The 20642-nt window shown below is 41.3% G+C and overlaps 1 protein-coding gene across 2 annotated transcripts in view; it reads right to left on the minus strand.

Annotated features, from left to right (window-relative positions):
- COL25A1 (collagen type XXV alpha 1 chain) overlaps positions 1–20642 on the minus strand; it is a 971115-nt gene that overhangs the window by 458270 nt on the left and 492203 nt on the right. The gene's annotated exons all lie outside the window — the stretch shown is intronic.

Consider the following 20642-nt stretch of genomic DNA (forward strand, 5'->3'; position numbering starts at 1 on the left):
AAAGATAAATCATGCAGCCGAATTTCATGACAAATTTTGGTGATGTTACAGAGAAAGAAATGACACATTTAGCAGTGTTTTGCATATATGTCGAGAAGGAGAGAGAGGAATCAAAAATAACTCCAAGATTACAGGCTGAGGGGTCTGGGAGGATTATAGTGTTATTCACAGCAATGAAAAAAGGAGGAAGAGGAAAAGTGGGTTTGGTGGGGAAAGATAAGGAATTCAGTCTTGGCCATGTTGAGTTTATGTGATGATGGGACATCCAGGCAGCAATGTTAGACAAGCAGGCTGAGATTTGGGACTGGATTCCTGATGAAATTTCTAGTGCAGCAAAGTAAATCTGGGAATCATCAGAATGAAGATGATATTGAAAGCCATGGAGGGGAGATAACAGCACCAAGGGAATCAGTATAGAGAAAGAAGAGCCCAGGACAGAGCCCTAAGGCACACCGATTGATAGTGGAATAGTGGTAAAGGAGGATTCACCACACCGAAATTGTGATGGGAGAGGAAAGAAGAGAACCAAGACAGGACAGAGTCCCGAGATCCATGTGAGGAAATAATTAGGGATGTGCAGACCAAAAGTTTATGTTCATAAGTCCATAAGTCGAAAGGGGGGGTCATTTGCGGTCAATATGGACATATGGAGAATTCCATAAGTTGAGTCTATGTCCATATGTGCAAATAAAAATTTAAACCCCTCACTCTCCTTAATCCCCCCCCCCCCAAGACTTACCAAAACTCCCTGGTGGTCCAGCGGGGTCAGGACGCCATTTCTGAACTCCTTTGCAAGGAGCACGTGACGTCGGCGTCACGTCGGAGTGACGCGGCGTCACATGATTCCCCGCGCGTTCGCTCCGGGACCCTCGTTCGACCCAAAAGGAACTTTTGGCCAGCTTGGGGGTGTCAGGAGGCCCCCCCAAGCTGGCCAAAAGTTCCTTTTGGGTCGAACGAGGGTTCCGGAGCGAACCCGCGGGGAATCACGTGACGTCGGCGCCACCTGACACCCCCAAGCTGGCCAAAAGTTCCTTTTGGGTCGAACGAGGGTCCCGGAGCGAACCCGCAGGGAATCACGTGACGCCGCGTCACTCCGACGTGGCGCCGACGTCACGTGCTCCTCGCAAAGGAGTTCAGTAATGGCGTCCTGACTCCTCGCTGGACCACCAGGGAGTTGTGGTAAGTCTTTGGGGGGGGGGGGATTAAGGAAGGTGAGGGGTTTAAATTTTTATTTTGGATCAACAATCGCGATTTCCAACGTATTCAACATAGCTATGTTGAATAAGTTGGAAATCCGATCGTTTTCGCCTCATCACTTTTTTAAGTTAAAAAAAAAAAATAAGTAGCGTTTTACATTTAAGTTCAAAACGAATGCACACCCCTAGAAATAATATCAAGAAGCAGCAGATATGTAAAGGAAGATAAGGTCTGAAGAAAGGCTTTGGGTTTAGCATTAAATAAGCCATTGGAGACCTTGGCAAGGGCTGTTTCTGTGGAATATAGAGAGTAACAGTAACAAAGAAAGCAGATAAAGACCAATAGTCCATCCAATCTGACCAGCAAGCTGCTCCTGGTAATAACTGCTGCTCCATGCAGGTTACACCCACGCCTTCTGTTACGGGTAGTAATAAAATTTCATTTGTTAATTCTTTCAGCATTCTGGGATCTATTCCATCTGGTCCAGGTAATTTGCTACACTTTAGTTATCAATTTGCCCTATTACAACTTTCAGGAATACTGAGATTTGTTTCAGTTCTGCTGAATCATCACTAACAAACTAATCCATTAAGGCACCTGAAGATTCGAATTGAAGACTATCAAGAGTCTTATCCCATTCATCCTTAAACTCGTCCAGGACTACCACCCCATGGCACAATAGGTGCTTTATCAGAAGGGGAAACCTTCATCCCAAAACTGCCAACAATGAAAGTAAATATAAGAAATTGGTGATCAGACCATAAAACAGGTTCAACTTGCAACCTGGAAACCAGTTGTGAGGAACCTATACTCTGCAGAATAATCACCATACCCACAATATGCCAAGCTCGATTGTTTAGTGTGAAAGGTATCAGATGATGGTCTGTGAGAGGAAGAACTGAGGTGGAGAAGTCTGAGAGACAGCAGTTGGAAGAATTAGGTAAATACAGTGGCCATGCTAGTGAGTAGGGGGTGATAGAGCAAAGTTGAAAGTCAAATGAGGAAGTTAAGGCAAGGTGTTTTGAGGCATAAGAATCGGAGGGGTCATCAGTGTGGAGGTTATAACTCTCCAAAATAAGGGAATAATAAAATGGTTCAAGGAGGAAGGAAAGCCGGAGTCAAAGCTGATGAGAAAGTAAGAGGGGGATTTATCAGGGGGTCAATAAATGACCGCTAACCAGAGAGGTAGTGGGGTGAATAGATGACTTGAGTGGGCATAAAAGTTAAAAAAGGAGTGGGACTAAGCTGGAAGTGGGAGAGCAGCTGTCCAACATCAACATGGCCTACTATGCGAGGTGTACAGAAGAAAAGATAACCTGTATTACAGAGAGTAGCAACTAAAGCAGAGTCCTCAGGAGAAAGCCAGGCCTCAAGATGAGAAGATGAAGAGTATGACAGATAAAAAGGTCATGAATGTAGATAGATTTGTTGAAACTGAGTGGGCATTCCACAGAGAACATGAGAGATGAGGGAGGGAGGAGAAGGAAAGGTATAAGATTGGAGGGGGTATAGATTTGATGTACACAGATGGAATGAAAGTTGACTTGCAGGGCCAGAGTTGGGATTGATATCCCCATCTGAGAGGAGAAGGAGAATATGGAGGTGTGATGACAGTGACAAGGATGAGAAACTTTCAGAGAAAGTGGGAGATGGCTGGATGAGAGGAAGAAATCTTTGAAGCTCAAGAGCAGTGGACAGTACAGAAGACAGAATGGCTGGTGAGTTAAATAACAGAAAATGGGAGCAATTAATGTAAATAGAGGCTTGCAGCAGGGAATAAATCAGGATAGATTTGCATGAGGAAGAGTAAGTGTACAGTAGTCATAGGAAATAAAGAGAGGGAAAAATATGCTAATCTAAGTTAATGATACCGCATGCACTTCCTGGCTAGCTGGTGGAAGACTGGTGAGATGAGGTATCCTCCTTTATTCAACTGAGGCAACTCGTAAAAGTATGCAGATGTACTGCAACTTCCCCAGTACCTGGCTGGCTGTTAGTTGAGCACATAGTGGAAATAGCCCAGACCTGAGATGGGTTGAAGGTGACCACTGAGGCAACTGGGAGAACTATGCAAATACACTGCAATCTCCTCAGTGTCTGGCCAGCTGCTGAAGCAGTGCACGGTGACCGCAGCCAAGACCCAAGGTGGGTTATAGTGACTTCAGAAGTCAACTACCGAATTAGTTTCTCACATAAGGCTGTGCCACAGAGAGAGTGTCTGAGAAGGGAGGTAAAACAACAAGTGCTACTTTGGCAGCCTCTGCCAGCCAGCAAGCAGCACTAAAGGTGCATCTTGAAGGAAATGCCTCTCCAGCCCTTGGGATGATAATGTTCCTTGACCTAGCTAAGCATGCTTTCTGGGGTGAGGGAGTGATCACAGAGAAAGCCAAAGGAAAATAATGAATAAAGACAAAAACAAAATGGTGAACCCTACCAATCTCGTTAATAAAAAAACAAAATATATGAAAGCTAAATCTTGCAATGAAGGATCTTTGTCATGATTAGATTGTAAACTCTACTGAGAGGAGACTGTCTCTTATATGTTTTTTGTACAGCACTGTGTATATCGAGTAGTGCTATGGAAGTGATAAGAAGTAATAGTAGTTGTAGAAGGATTAAAAGTCACATGTTTAAACAAGGAAGAAGAGAGGGCTGCCAAGTGACTCAGTGGCAGTGCTGCACATTGCCATGCAGAGGACCTGGGTTTGATTCCTTGGTCAGGCAGAGAAGGAGCCTCATCTCTCAACAGAGATACCACCTAACTAGACTCAACATGCACACATGTCAGGTTCCAGAGCAACTTGCAATGTGTTGCCCCTAGCCAAGGACTATTTCTGCTAGATAGTGGGGTTGGAGAATAGGGATACCATTCCCTTCACACCGAGTTGCTGTGAATGAATGAATGTTCATGGTGCTATAGCCCAATGGAGGCTGGTTCCCACTAAGCTGAAAGCCCAAAGGAGCAAGATGAAGTTGATGGGCCAAGAAGAAAAAAGTTTATAGAACTATGGAGCCTTTGGTTTTTCCAATCATCCAATAATGCCTTAGTTTAATGTTTTGATTTTTTTTAATAAAGTCTTTCCTCTACTTCAATAAACTGGGACACAGAGTCATAAAATATAATTTATTGGATACAAACGTTTTCATAATGTTCTGAAGGACTGATAGCAATTACTGCATTTGATAAATGTAACTTGTATGGTAGCTGAGGTTCTATTTTTCATTTGCAAATAGATATCAATAATCTACAATGTTAAAATGTCATCAGGTTGATTACTGTAGATAACCTAATACAATAAACAGTTTTCTAATATCACAGAAAGGAAACTAAGCAATAAGTTGGACGATGAAAGCAGTGTTCTTATGGCCCTGTATACAGCTACTTGCACATTTAGAAATTGATTATTTGATAATTATAATGCACCTACTCATACACAAAAATCCATATTATAATGATCCTTATACAATGCCACAATATCACATTACTGAAATAAACTCTTAAGCATCCAGATATGCTTAACAGTTTATTTGGATGGACTAATGTAGCCTACAATTGCAGAAAAAGATGGCAAACCTTATTTGTTGTTATTTAATAATTATTGTCAGGGTGTAAGCTACTCAGAATCTTGTTTTACAAATCAAACCTTGGGACAAGTCTAATTTTTGCAATGTAAATACCATTTTAATTAGTTTTGACATACTCAGGGCTGGAGAAATCATGGGCATCTAAAATTTGAGGCCTGGTGCCCGACAGAAGAGATAAGGATGGGGCTCGAACGAGGAATAATTCCAGAGGCTGGTGACATAGGACGCAGGCTGGGGGATTCTGGTAGTTGGCGAGGGTGGGGCCCTTGCCAAAGTGAATTGTGGCAGCTGGTGGTGGCAAAGCCTTCCAGAAAGATTCACAGCTGCTGGCAGCAGACCCTGGCTCAGAGACAGTCATTTATTTTCATTTATTTTATGTATTTGGATTTATCCTCTCTTTTCTGAATACAAAATTCACCCAAAAGCAGTTTGCAGAATTTTAGAAATAGGAGCATATGAGCAAATGCCATTTGCCACTTCACCAATAGAAAGTGTACAGCAAAAATACATTTCAACTTGGCAATGAAAAGGTACACTTTCTGACTAAACTTTCGATCAGTAGACACTGACAAGACAGTACAAATAATTAGTGATTTCCTCATATAACAATGTGTTTGTAGCAAAATGATAGACATTCTAGATGCTGCTTGGCAGTGTGTAGTCACTTGTATCTTTGTGTTTTGAGTTTGATATCAAAGGCCTGACAAAAGAGCCAAGCTTTTATTTGCGTCCTGAAATTGGAGAAGTCATATATTTTTCTGAGTTCTTCTGGGAGGGAGCTCCAGAGATCAGGTAAAGCTCCCAAGACTGACTGATTTCTTTTGATGACAGAATTGAAATTAAGGATCTGAGTGAGGATCTTCATGGTCTAGAACAATGGTTCTCAACCTTTTTCGGCCAGGACATACCTGACAGATGGTTCTCACATGCGTGACACACTGAACATGTGACCGTCATGGGGCTGAATGTAAACATACATTCTGCATCCTCAGGAACCCCCTTGACCCCTAAAAATGGATGCAGAACAGAACTAGGGCATTATCTATACAACTCACCATATAAAAAATATATTCTGGTTCTGATGACATTTCAGTAAAAGCAAAACAAACTCCCTTTAATTGCAGGCACAATACCCCTTCTTATGAAAAGACAGTAATTTATCACTAATGCATGTCCTATTGAGAAAACACAACAAATAACATTGATACAAATGCCTACATGCTAGTAAAATACCTCACCTCGGTCACAAACACAGAACTGACCTTCACCACAAATTATAAATATGGAGACAAACTGGAATGGAAAACCAAAACAACCACTCTGCATGCAATGCAAACCTGGAGAAATGGAAAGAGAAATATAGCACCTAACATAGTCCCAGGATCTGCAAAAATGCACACAAGCTAGCCCGCACAAAGTTACACCTGTATTATGGAACACACTCAAACAGTAACAACCCTACCTATGAAAAGGCAACACTACAAATATTTAACCAGGCCCTAAACATTAATACACCTCCTATTAGGAAAACAGAATAAGCCAAGCTGCTATAGATCCCCACACAGAAATAATTGTAAAACTATATTAATAAATGTTACAAAACAGCTGATGAACAGAATACCATCCACCAATTAAAAACTCATAAAAAGTATTAAAAATTGTCCAAATATCAATAAAGTATTTCAAAACAGCAGACACATCACACAATACTCAATAATTAAAATGGCAGTCAATCAAGAAAAATAAACTTAAAAAGCCAGTAACTCTCCTCCTTTCCCTTGCAGGCCAATAGCACACACCAGAAACAGCAGTGGCTGTTGAAGCTCTGTCATCAAGGTCCTCTTTCTTAGGGCCCATAACCAGTCACTCATACACAGTCTCTGTTTCACACAGACCAGTAACCTCCCTAACCAGTCTCTCTTTCTCACACACACACACACCAGTGACCTCCCTGTCCAGTCTCTGTCTCTCACACACACAGACACCAGTCACCTTGCTGACCAATCTGTCTCACACACACACACACAAAGTCACCTCCCTGACCAGTCTCTGTCTCTCACACGCACACACCAGTCACCTCCCTGACCAGTCTCTGTCTCTCACACAAACAGACACCTGTCACCTTGCTGACCAGTCTGTCTCATATATACACACACCAGTCACATCCCTGACCAGTCTCTTTCTCACTCACCAGTCACCTCGCTGACCAGTCTCTCTCTCTCACACACACACACCAATCATCTTCCTGACCAGTCTGTCTCTCACTCACAGAAACACATCACCTCTGACCATGGTCTCTCTCAATCACACACATGCAGCTGAAATGAGAAGATGCTGAGCACCGCTGTCAGAGGCCAGGTTGGCGGCGGCTGAAGAGCAGAGGCCAGGCTTATCTGCCATACATAGATGGATAACTTTGAAACCTAACTATTTATATTCAAATATAACTGGTTAGGTTTTTTAGTTATCCGGCTACATGTAGTCAGACATCTTTAGGAGAGGATTTTCAGCTGAACATTTATCCTGCTAAGTTTAGCTGGATAACTTGTCCACTCACCGCTTTACTGAATATTGGCTTCCTACAGCCTCGAACATCAGTGTTGGTATAAAAATTGATCTTTCTTAAGATAAGTCTGCTTCTGTTTTCTTTTTCTGAATTTCCATTTGAGTGGCAGGAGAACTGAGTGCATAGCTACACTAAACAAATGCCAGCGCCAACGCATTTTGGCCTCTGCGCCTTACTGTGTTGTTTGCCAGTTGCCACTCTTGCTGACACTGTTCAGCCTGCTCTTCCTGCCCTGCCTCTCTCCTGGTTATAATGAAATGTTTTGGCCTCAATGAGATAAACATATAAAAAAGAAAAATCTTCTCCCTCCTTATCCCTCCTTGGATGCCTTGGGGTCTTCGCGCCTTACTTCTGCTGCTGCTGCCCACTGCCTGGCCTGCTCATCATGTTTATCCTTTCTTCTGCTTCAGCACTTTGCTGTGTTGTTGGGCCACTGTTGCTGCCTGGCTTACTCCTCCTGCCCTGCTTCTCTCCTGGTTATAAGGGATACTCCTCACCTCCCCCCACCAAAAAACATTTAAAAATCCTTCTCTTCCCCTCTGGATGCCTAGAAATATTGGAGCCTTGCTACTGCCCCCTACCCTGCCTGCTCCTCCTGCCTTGCCTCTCTCTTGGTTCAATACTTTACTGATTTGATGCAATAGCTCTTGCTGCCTCACTTTTTTTATCTGTATCATAGGGTGTTGATGTCACGCCTCTTGTCCTTTTATCCCTTGCTTAATTCTGAGAGTATTGAATCCACTCCTCTTCCTGCCTCACTCTGTACTCTTATGCTTACGGGTGTTGATGCTGCAGTTCTTGCTGTCATATCCCTCACCCAGTGTTTGGGGGGTTAATGCTGTCTTATCCCTTACTCTATGCCTTGGGATGTTCACTATGTGCCGCTTTAACATAGTAACATAGTAAATGAAGGCAGATAAAGACCAAAGTGGCCCATCCAGTCTCCTAGCAAGGTGTTTAAGGTTGTAACTGTTGCTCCATGCAGGTTATCTTCATGCCTTCTAATTAGGTTTGTAACTGACGCCTTATGCTTTCCCCCTGGGGTCTTCATGTCATTGTGTTTGTGCTTCTTTGCCCCTTTCATTTTGATCTGGAGCATTCGTGCCACTGTTTGTGCTGCTTTGCAGTTCTCGTGGTGCCTTGGGATCTTCATGCTGTTGTTGGTGGTGCCCCTCACCCCTCTCTTAGTGCTTTAGGCTGTTCATGTGCCACTTTTGCCACTTTTTTTTGCTGCTGTGGAATGTCAATTCCACTGTTGTTGGTACCTTTTGCCCCTTTTTTATGCCTTAATGGCTTCATGACACTATTGTAGGTGACCTTTGCCCCTCTTTTGGTGCCAGGTTACACCCATGCTTTCTGTTTTAGGTTGTAATTGCCACTCCATGCTATCCCCTCTTTAGGCTCCTTGGGAACTTCATGCCATTGTTTGTTCTACTTTGCCCTTCTCTTTTTATTTTTGTCACTGTTGGTACAGCTTTGCCCCTCTCGCGATGCCTTGGAGTGTTCTCACCACTATAAGTGCCATTTTTCCCCACTCATGTTGTCTTGAAGTGGTATTCCCTCTGCTGATGATGCTTACCTGCAAGTTTTATTAAACCTAAATAGAAAAGCCTAATGTTAGAAACCAAAATAGGATGCATTGTTTTCCTCATTGACTAACTGAAACGAACGTGGGCACTGAAATGAACAAAATTAATAAAAAAAAATGGCAAGTGAACCAAAATAATGAACTGAACCAAAATGTTTTCCCTTGCAAACCCTTAATTATGCAGATTTCACACATAGGTAGCAGACGCCTTTCATTCCAAGCCCAGCACTTTATTCTCTTTTCCTGTGCAATTAAAGCAAAGCATCTAATAGCCCATTAACTCCTGCCTGCCTCCTAGCCTTTGAGTCTTCCACAAAATCAAGGAATGGATCATCTGACTAATTTGGTAACAAAAGTCTCACTGAAGACTGGCCAGAATCCTAGACAAGACTTTACCTAGTCAAATCCTGAGTTTTAAATTTACTGACTTGCCAAGCAGATACATTTTAGCCGGGTAAGTCATTGTCTGGTTAAGATGTAAAGGATAAAAGAGGCAGGACAGGTAGCATTCTCTCAACCTAGCTTGATGTTACCCAGGTAGAAAGTGCATCAAGCTAGGTTGAGAGAACATTGCACAAATCTCATCTTTGGGAGAGTTTCCTCACTCCGAAGGTCATCAAATCTTCACAAGAAAGCACTGTGCTGTTTGTACATCTAACCTTGAATGTCAAACTGACCCCTAACCCCTACACTAACATCTAAACCTTACCTCGAGTTACTAGGTGGGCTTCCCATAGAGATATAAATACCTATCTAGTATGAAGGTTTTATAGCTAGGTTCTCTCTCTCTCTCTCTCTCTCTCTCTCTCTCTCTCTCTCTCTCTCTCTCTCTCTCTCTCTCTCTCTCTCTCTCTCTCTCTCTCTCTCTCTCTCTCTCTCTTTCTTTGCAGTCTCTCTCTCTCTCTCTCGCTCTAAAAAATGATCCACCCAGTGGTTGTATGGAGGAAATACAACAATTCTAAAATGTGAAAAGGTTAGTATTTTGTATAGGTATTAGTGCACTTTACAATAAACTGCCTATTACCATAAAACACACCCCTTTTTCTATCACATGTGATATTTAGTGCATTTTGATAAATCCAGGCCATAGACAGCAAAACAGCACATCAATGAAATACAGAGTAGTGAGATTCATACTGGGAAAAAGGAAATACAATTTAAAAAAGTAAAATACTTTCTTTTACTCACAACCCCACCACTTCTTTTTACCATGAAATTGGGGGAGGAGGAGGTATAAAGCGGAAACTACCTGCACAAATTTAGGAAACAGAGAGAGATGCCAGGACTTATAATCAATATACTTCGACTACCATTTAGCTAACATTGTGCGGCAAATGTGAGTCAAGAAAGAAATGTAATTGCGAGGGCTCAAAGAACATATATCTGTTATTCTGAAATCTTAAAACACGTTTACAAGGATATCACATTATCATAATGCTGATAAATAAATCGGACATTTGTTCCTGATTTCGGCCACCATCTCTGGTAACCGCCATGTCGGACTGGGTCCCGGCCCCCACCACCAAAGCCGACCAGTGTATTCAGGTCCTCGGCGCACACATGGACTGAGGGAGAGGGAGTTGAAGGAGCTCCAGGGCTAAGTGTGACAAGCATGATTAGTGGGGGAAGGCCGCGCACATCACCGACTCCTGTAGCAGACTCTCCCGGAGTTTCTCTGTCCTGCAAGGTGAAGAATTTTTCAATTCGCTGTTGCATGGGGCCAGCGGCAGAAGGGGTAGAGGGAACCTCCCTGAGCCGACCCTTTCTTTTAGTATGCGGCATGAATTTCTGAGGAAAATTAAACCAAGCGACTGAGAGCCCAGACGCCTTCCTCTCTCTTCACGGCGCCATCTTGGCTCCTCCCCCAGAAAAACCTTTCTAAAGCCCATCTCAGGACTCCTGGGAGCTTCTGAGCTGCACTTTATTTGATATTTCACCTAATCCTCCTGATCAGCTGTCCAACACAGCTTTCTTTCTAGACTGTAAACTGGAAAATTAGCCCCCATGTTCTTTCATTGTCAAACCAATCCCAAGATAGAACTGAGGGCCTGGATTTAACAGAAACTAGCTTGATCAAGGATACACTTCTTTCTCTTTGCAGTCTCAAATTTAAGTTGCAAAACAAAGATGTCGAACAGTCCCTGCACAACAGTTGATTAGGTATACATATTTTTTTGCCTATGTTCTTTAAATCTGAGGCAGAAGTTTTTAGCAGGGGAGGAATGCTCTAACATTTTGATAATGGGAACGAGGACTCTTGGGGCCTGATTCATTAAGGCTTTTCTCCCATTCTGTGTCTAGGGGAGGGGGGTTGAAGCTTTAGTGAATCAGGCCCTCGCACTTCAAACTTGCCTTTTCATTATTCTTGGTGTGACCTTGAAAAAAAATCACTTTTTAGGAGTAGTCTTGCAGTGTGCAAGTGAGAATTAGAATAATAATAACTACAAATGAGATTATGCCTAGGATTCTTCTCTTTGACACTGCTGTCACTACATTTCTATTCACTGCAGGGGCTTGATAGCAATGTTTCCTCTGGTAGCAAAAAGGAATTCAAAATAATTATCTGTTAATATCCTATTGATTTTCTAATGGTGTGCCTTCCCTTTCATGCATTTAGAAGGCTGAAGGTGAATTAGATTTTAGCATCTCTTCTAACTTTGAGCTACTTAGGACTAAACTGTTATATTGATGCTGACAATTTTCGCTTGTATGTACTTTAAGCTATTATTACGGACAGAAACAGATTTAGGAATTTGGCACCCCCTAGGCACTGTTGGTGCTATTGCCCCCCGTCACCCCCCTTTCTCCCCCTCTCTCCCTCCTCTCCAAGGTTGAACAGCAGAAGGTATCTAAGATACAGTCCCCTAGTTTCCTGTGGCAGCTCAGGGTAGATTGTGTGTGAAAAATTTAAAAATTCTGAAACAAAAACATTTCTTTCTTTTATATTACATTATAAAAGTAAATGAGTTTTACAGTATATTTATTAATATATTTTATAATTTATTTTATTTTTATTGGTGAAGAAAAGTAACCTCAAATATCAGTATAGGAAGGAGACCTCAGAGATAGGGAGAGCAAGGAGAAAGGTCAGGAATGGGGTAGGGAAAAATGAGGAGGAGTGCGAGAAGGAAAGAGGACTAGGGATGGGGAGGATGGGAAATGTGGAAGATTAGGAAACTGGGATGGGGAAGAAGAGGGAAAAATAGGAAGGTTCTTGATTTGAGGAAGAGGAGGAGGGAATAGGAAGGGTTAGGAGAGTGGGTTCCAGGATCTGGGGAAAAGAAAGAGGTAGGAAGGGAGCTTCCAGGATTTGGGGGATAGAATCAAAGATCAAGGGAAGGAGGATTTGAATTGCAATGAGTGGGAAGAGAAGAGGGAGGGGTCTTTACCATGCTTCGGTCCTGCTCCATATTGCATCCCCTTTCTAGCATCTCTCCCAATATGACATACACACATATAAATGGCACAATCCCTCTTCTCTCATACACATGAATGCTGCCCCCTACCCTTGTTCCCCTCTCTCACACACACATAGCACCCAATCCTACTCTCACCCTCCAGCCTTTCTTCCCACCCTCCAATTATCTCTACTTTGCCCCTCCTAATCTCTCCAAAATGATCCCTTTTTGCTCTGTCTGCTACAAACTCGCTCCCTCTCCTCTCCTCGTCCCTGAACACTGCCTGGGAGGGGAGGAGCTGGCGTAGGAAGCAGAGGGCTGTTCTCTGCTGACTGAGATTCAGCTGTGCTGACAGGCAGCCTGCTGGCCACCCCAGTTTTTTACTGCCCTAGGCACAGACCTAGTGTGCCTATTGACAAATCCAAGCCTGATAATAGAATACAAATTACACTGATACACAAACTAAACAGTGCCAATAAACTACTAATCAGATTCAAATCTGGAGTATGTAACCAAATAACTACTAGAGATAGAGACAATGTTTTCGGCCTTTTCACCTGAAGACAAGTATTCTCAGTTCATAGATATCGACCTGACCCAATTTTTGACACATATAAGATGACAAAGAGGTTCATATTTATTTATTTATAACTTTTTATATACCGAAGTTCAATTAACAAGATTAATTATCACTTCGGTTTACATTACAACCAGCAAAAAATAACAGACACAAAGTATTGTTTTACAATGAACAGGGTAGAAGTAACCTGGATTATAACAATGAACAGGGTAGAAGTAACCTGGATAAACATAAAATGGGTGAAGCAAGTATAGAGAATTGGGTCTGTATAACTTGGGCGAAAAGCAAGGACATTAAATAGGGGAGGACTATGAAGGCATCAAGTTGGATAGAGTACTCATGATGCGGATAAGAACCAAGGCTGAAGTGAGTAGTTATGGGAAGGCTTGTTCGAATAACAAAGTCTTAAGTCTCTTCTTAAAGGTGATTGGACATCGTTCCAGCCTCAGTTCAGGAGGGAGCAGGTTCCATTGCTTGGGGCCCGAGGCGGATATAGCTCTCTTACTGAGGGAGGTCTTGATGGAGGGTGCTTGAAGAGTGCCTCTCTGGGCCAGTCTAATTGGACGGACCGAGGTGTGGAGTTGCAAAGGTATTGTAAGATCCAGAGGAGTAATGTTGTGTATGGCTTTGTGAGTGATTGTTAATAGTTTATGAAGGATTCTAAACTTAATTGGTAGCCAATGTAGATTCTTTAAAATTGGAGTTATATGGTCCCTCTTGTTGGATTTTGTGAGGATCCTGGCCGTAGCGTTCTGCAGTAGCTGGAGAGGTTTGAGTGAAATATCAGGCAGGCCATGAAGGAGTGAATTACAATAGTCAATTTTGGAAAATATGATGGCTTGTAAGACTGACCTAAAATCATGGAAATGGAGGAGGGGTCTTAGGCGTTTTAGAACTTGGAGTTTAAAATAACACTCCTTTACTGTGTTGTTGATGAAGCCTGTGAAGGTCATTTGGCTGTCTATGATTACCCCGAGGTTTCTTACCTTGGGTGAGAAAGTAGGGGACATTGACTGTTGAACGTTATTTAGTGGTACGCTGCCATCTTGTGTGATTAGGATGTATTCTGTTTTGTCGGTGTTGAGTGGCAAATTAAGCTTTGAGAGGAGGTTGTTGATGTGGATGAGACAAGCATTCCAATGGAAGAGGGGTTGAATATTCCAATATTCAAAGGGGTTTGTCTGTCTATGTTCAGGACATAGTCAAACCCCATGTTTTGAATTTTCAGCCAAATGGAAAAGATTTAGCCTAGTCAAGTTGTTACCTGGCTAAGACTTACCCAGATAAAAAAAAAGGGGGGGAGGGGAGCAGAGGTATTCAGAGGGAGGGGCTTAAACATAGTCAGGTAAATCTGGTTGGGTTTGAAAGCAGGTCTAAACTTAAATCGAGTATATTCAGTGGTACTTTTATCCCACTGAATCTCTCTCATAAAGATACCAAGGTGTTTTACCCTCTCACAGTCACACTCAATACTGACCTCAATGTTTGCATTCATATGTTAATCACAATATTCTAAGACTACAAATATATTAAAAAAATACTACAAAGCACATCTCCATTATTATACTGCATTTGTGAGCATAATCCAATGCTAATATATTTCAATGGTAAAACTAATGTGATATAATTCTAAATTATGCTACATTAGAATAACATCTACTGGGTGACAATTTCTGATAATTTCTGTTTATTTGTTGACCCAGTAGCTCCTCCTTTCTCCATTTATTTCTTGTTCTAAAGGAAAAAATTCTGGAATTTTGCATCATTAGCCTTTGTTTTGAACTACTTAGGGCTTTTTCTCCTACTTTAATTGAACCTCCCTACCAAGGATTTTAGTCTCAACACTGCAGCAATGATCCTGAAGCCAGAGGTCATGCACCAGGACTTAGTTCGGAATCCTGTGTCTTTTATTTTTATTTTTTGATTCATTTCACTCATTTTCAGAGATGGCACAGGGCAAGTTATATGCAGGAATCATGGGCACAATTTTTTTAAGTTATCTGGGTATGTAACTTAGCCAGATATTTATTTTATTTATCTGTTTTATACATTTGTAGCCCACTAATCAACATATATTAGTGGATAACAATTACATACATATAAAAACACAGTTTAGTTACAAACAGTACACAAACTAATACAATGCTTAGACTAAACAAACAAAAATTAAACAAACAGATTAAAATCTTAAACACAACAGCAAAAACATTGCTAGTTATCAACCATAGTAAGGCATACTATAATCCCTTGCTATAATTCCTTCAGATAACTAAGTAGGGAAAGCTTTGGAGAAAAGATAAGCTTTTAACACCTTTATAAAATGTAATAGATCATATTTATTTTTTTATTGTCTTAATTTATAATTTTTCACATATATACAAAAGCCTGAGTCTTGTACAGAAAATAGAGTAATATAAGAACATGCCATACTGGGTCAGACCAAGGGTCCATCAAGCCCAGCATGCTGTTTCCAACAGTGGCCAATCCAGGCCATAAGAACCTGGCAAGTACCCAAAAACTAAGTCTATCACATGTTACTGTTGCTATTGCTAATGGCAGTGGCTATTTTCTAAGTCAACTTAATTAATAGCAGGTAATGGACATCTCCTCCAAGAATTTATCCAATCCTTTTTTAAACACAGCTACACTAACTGCACTAACCACATCCTCTGGCAACAAATTCCAGAGTTTAATTGTGCGTTGAGTGAAAAAGAACTTTCTCTGATTAGTTTGAATTGTGCCACATGCTAACTTCATGGAGTACCCCCTAGTCTTTCTATTATCCGAAAGAGTAAATAACTGATTCACATTAACCCGTTCTAGACCTCTCATGATTTTAAACACCTCTATCATATCCCCCCTCAGCCATCTCTTCTCCAAGCTGAAAAGTCCTAACCTCTTTTAGTCTTTCCTCATAGGGGAGCTGTTCCATTCCCTTTATCATTTTGGCCGCCCTTCTCTGCACCATCTCCATCGCAACTATATCATTTATGAGATGCAGCGACCAGAACTGTACACAGTATTCAAGGTGCGGTCTCAGCATGGAGCGATACAGAGGCATTATGACATTTTCCATTTTATTCACCATTCCCTTTCTAATAATTCCCATGCCGCAGCACATTGAACTGATGGTTTCAATGTGTTATCCACTACGACGCCTAGATCTCTTTCTTGGGTGGTAGCTCCTAATATGAAACCTGACATTGTGTAACTATAGCATGGGTTATTTTTCCCTATATGCATCACCTTGCACTTATCCACATTAAATTTCATCTGCCATTTGGATGCCCAATTTTCCAGTCTCAGAAGGTCTTCCTGCAATTTATCACAATGTGCTTGTGATTTAACTACTCTGAACAATTTTGTATCATCTGCAAAATTGATTATTTTTATTTTATTAATTTATTTTTATTTTTTTAGATTTAAATACCGCTTTTCACACTACCTCACTTGTATTTCTTTCCACATCATTTATAAATATATTGAAAAGTACGGGTCCCATAACAGATCCCTGAGGCACTCCACTGCCCACTCCCTTCCAATGAGAAAATTGTCCATTTAATCCTACTCTCTGTTTCCTGTCTTTTAGCCAGTTTGTAGTCCACGAAAGGCCATTGCCACCTATCCCATGACTTTTTACTTTTCCTAGAAGCCTCTCATGAGGAACTTTGTCAAACGCCTTCTGAAAATCCAAGTATACTACATTTACCGGTTCACCTTTATCTACATGTTTATTAACTCCTTCAGAAAAGTGAAGCAGATTTGTGTGGCAAGACTTGCCTTGGGTAAAGCCATGCTGACTTTGTTTCATTAAATCATGTCTTTGTATATGTTCTGTGATTTTGATATTTAGAACACTTTCCACTATTTTTCCTGTCACTGAAGTCAGGCTAACTGGTCTGTAGTTTCCCAGATCTCCCCTGAAGCTCTTTTTAAATATTGGGGTTACATTAGCCACCCTCCAGTCTTCAGGTACAATGGATGATTTTAATGATAGGTTACAAATTTTTACTAATAGGTCTGAAATTTCATTTTTTAGTTCCTTCAGAACCCTGTGGTGTATACCATCTGGTCCAGGTGATTTACTACTCTTCAGTTTGTCAATCAGGCCTACCACATCTTCTAGGTTCACTGTGATTTGGTTCAGTCCATCAGAATCATTACCCATGAAAACCTTCTTTGATACGGGTATCACCCCAACATCCTCTTCAGGAAACACTGAAGCAAAAAAATCATTTAATCTTTCCGCGATGGCCTTATCTTCTCTAATTGCCCCTTTAACCTCTCGATCATCTAACGGTCCAACTGACTCCCTTACAGGCTTTCTGCTTCAGATATATTTTTAAAAGTTTTTACTGTGAGTTTTTGCCTCTATGACCAACTTCTTTTCAAATTCTCTTGTAGCCTGTCTTATCAATGTCTTACATTTAACTTGCCAACGCTTATGCATTATCATATTTTCTTCTGTTGGATCCTTCTTCCAATTTTTGAATGAAGATCTTTTGGCTAAAATAGCTTCTTTCGCCTTCCCTTTTAACCATGCCGGTGATCGTTTTGCCTTCTTTCCACCTTTCTTAATGTGTGGAATACATCTGGACTGTGCTTCTAGGATGGTATTTTTTAACAATGACCACACCTCTTGCACACTTTTTACCTTTGTAGCTGCTCCTTTCAGTTTTTTTCCAACTATTTTTCTCATTTTATCAAAGTTTCCCTTTTGAAAGTTTAGCATGAGAGCCGTGGATTTGCTTACTGTCCCCCTTCCAGTCATTAATTCAAATTTGATCATATTATGATCCCTATTGCCAAGCGGCCCCACCACGTTACCTCTCTCACCAAATGTTTGTGCTCCACTGAGAATTAGATCTAAAATTGCTCCCTCTCTTGTCGGTTCCTGAACCAATTGCTCCATAAAGCTATCATTTATTCCATCCAGGAACTTTATCTCTCTAGCATGTCCAATGATACATTTACCCAGTCAATATTGGGGTAATTGAAATCTACTCACACAAGGGAGTCAGCGGTTAACCACAACACATAATCAGATCACCAAAAATGTGGAACCCAAAATACAACACTTCAATTAATAGCCTATGAAGGTGTCAGCAAGCCTTGACGTTATGTGTCTCTTTCAAATAGACACTAACCGGTCTTATCTATCATCCACCTTCATCATTATTTTAATGCAACACAATATTTTTTCTTCTTTTTTCTTTTTTCAAATTAAAACAGTCCTCCATTCATATGAACAAAAATGACTCTTTCATATGTAGTTAGTAGGAAAGCCCTACACTGGCCGGTGTTTTGCTGGGTAAGCTTCCTCAGGGGCGTATAGCAATAATTCTAACAAGAGCCACATATCTTCTTAGACGGGACCAGACGTCTCAACCATCTTGAAAACCATCTCCTCCATTTGTTTCCTTTTCAAGATGGTTGAGACGTCTGGTCCCGTCTAAGAAGATATGTGGCTCTTGTTAGAATTATTACTATACGCCCCTGAGGAAGCTTACCCAGCGAAACACCGGCCAGTGTAGGGCTTTCCTACTAACTACATATGAAAGAGTCATTTTTGTTCATATGAATGGAGGACTGTTTTAATAAGAAAAAAGAAGAAAAAATATTGTGTTGCATTAAAATAATGATGAAGGTGGATGATAGATAAGACCGGTTAGTGTCTACTTGAAAGAGACACATAACATCAAGGCTTGCTGACACCTTCATAGGCTATTAATTGAAGTGTTGTATTTTGGGTTCCACATTTTTGGTGATCTGGTAATTGAAATCTCCCATTATTACCGCATTACCAATTTGGTTAGCTTCCCTAATTTCTCTTAGCATTTCACTGTCCGTCTCACCATCTTGACCATGTGGACGGTAGTATACTCCCATCAATATAGTCTTCTCCAACACACAAGGGATTTCTACCCATAAAGATTCAATTGTACATTTAGTCTCATGCAGGATGTTTATCCTGTTGGACTCTATGCCATCCCGGACATAAAGCGCCACATCGCCTCCCTGGGGCTCCTTTCTGTCATTACGATATAATTTGTACCCCCGTATAGCATTTTCCCATTGGTTATCCTCCTTCCACCATGTCTATGAGATGCCAATTAAGTCTATGACATCATTCACTGCTCTACATTCTAATTCTCCCATCTTAATTCTTAGACTTCTGGCATTAGCATACAAACATTTCAAAGTTTGTTTTTTGTTTGTATTTTCATTCTGCTTTTTAATTGATAGGGATAAGTTAGAATTTTTTAGCTCAGGTGAGTTTTTAGTTACAGGCACTTGGACTACTTTTCTTATTATTGGAACCTCACTGTCAGGATGCTCTAATTCTAATGCATCATTAGTATCCTTTGAAGATACCTCCCTCTGAACAATGCGCCGCTGAACGACTGTCGGCTTTCTCCTTTGTTCTAGTTTAAAAGCTGCTCTATCTACTTTTTAAACGTTAGCGCCAGCAGTCTGGTTCAACCCTGGTTAAGGTGGAGCCCACCTGCTGGCGCTAAACTTCCCAGACACTGGATGGGCCATCACTATAGAGGATCGTGCTTCAGATGCAGGAGGAAGAATGCAGATCTCAGGACTAAGTAATGTTTTGGCCTCTGGCTGAATTTGCACTGCTGAGGCAGCAACAAGACCATCTCCTGAGAACACTTGCCCAACAGATTCCAGCATCATTTGAGGAAATAGTGCATTGATTGGTAGGATGGAAAACAGAAAACGTCTGCACCTGACCCTTCTATTTCATCACAGTAAAGAAAGGGAATTGAAAAGCAAGAGAAAGTCAGGTTGAAGCAAACCACTGTGGTTGAGCAGACAAGCCCTATAGCGTGCACCCTTTAGGCATGCAGCTTCGGAACACTGGCAGTGGAGTGCTGCTTGACGCCTCCTTTTATCAATGGCCAACTCCAGATGATGGCATCACAGCACTCTGAGGAGGGGGCCAGGCAGCGAAGATGACCCAGGAGTTAAGCGCAGCCACGAGAAGATCCTTCTCAGCCCCATATTCCATTTTTAGTGGTTCTGGGAGGCTATTCCAAGGGGTGTAACCTGGGATACTGGAAATACAAGAACGTGACTCAGCTAAGCAAATGTGTAGTTATGTGTAGGGATCACCAATAATCTATGAACTGTCAAGCACAAATCATGAAGACAGTAGAAAACTGGTTGTGGAAAAGAAGAGGGAACAAGACCCTCAATGGCTTTAAAAATCAGAGTAATTATTTTAAATTGGATCCGCTGCTCTTTTGGGAGCCAATGGAGTGTGGCCAAAACTGGGGAGATATGGGCTTGTAACGAAGTGCTAGAGACCAAGCGGGCTGCTGAATTTTATATAAATTGTAGCATATAAATTGTGGCTTTTTGCAGGCCTAGATAGAGGGAATTACAGTAATCTAGTGAGTTCATGATCAGTGTTTGAGTTACCAGCTTAAAATGTGAGAGACTTAAGAATGGCTTAATGGAAGCATAAAATGCAGACTTTATGGAAAGAGCCCCTCACCAAAGATTGTAAATGGGGATGTAAAGAGAGCTTAGAATCAATCAAAATGCCCGGGTCTCTAGATTCATACCTGATAGTAATAGTAATACCTTTAAATAGCCATCTATCTGGGAAATTGTCCGGTTCCAAATGAGAGAATAACAAAATCTCTGTCTTATTAAGATTCAGGGCTAGATTGTTATCAGAAAGCCATCTGCTAATGTGACAAAAAAAAA

Source organism: Rhinatrema bivittatum, chromosome 1 (genome assembly GCF_901001135.1).
Source record: "Rhinatrema bivittatum chromosome 1, aRhiBiv1.1, whole genome shotgun sequence".
NCBI lineage: Eukaryota > Metazoa > Chordata > Amphibia > Gymnophiona > Rhinatrematidae > Rhinatrema > Rhinatrema bivittatum.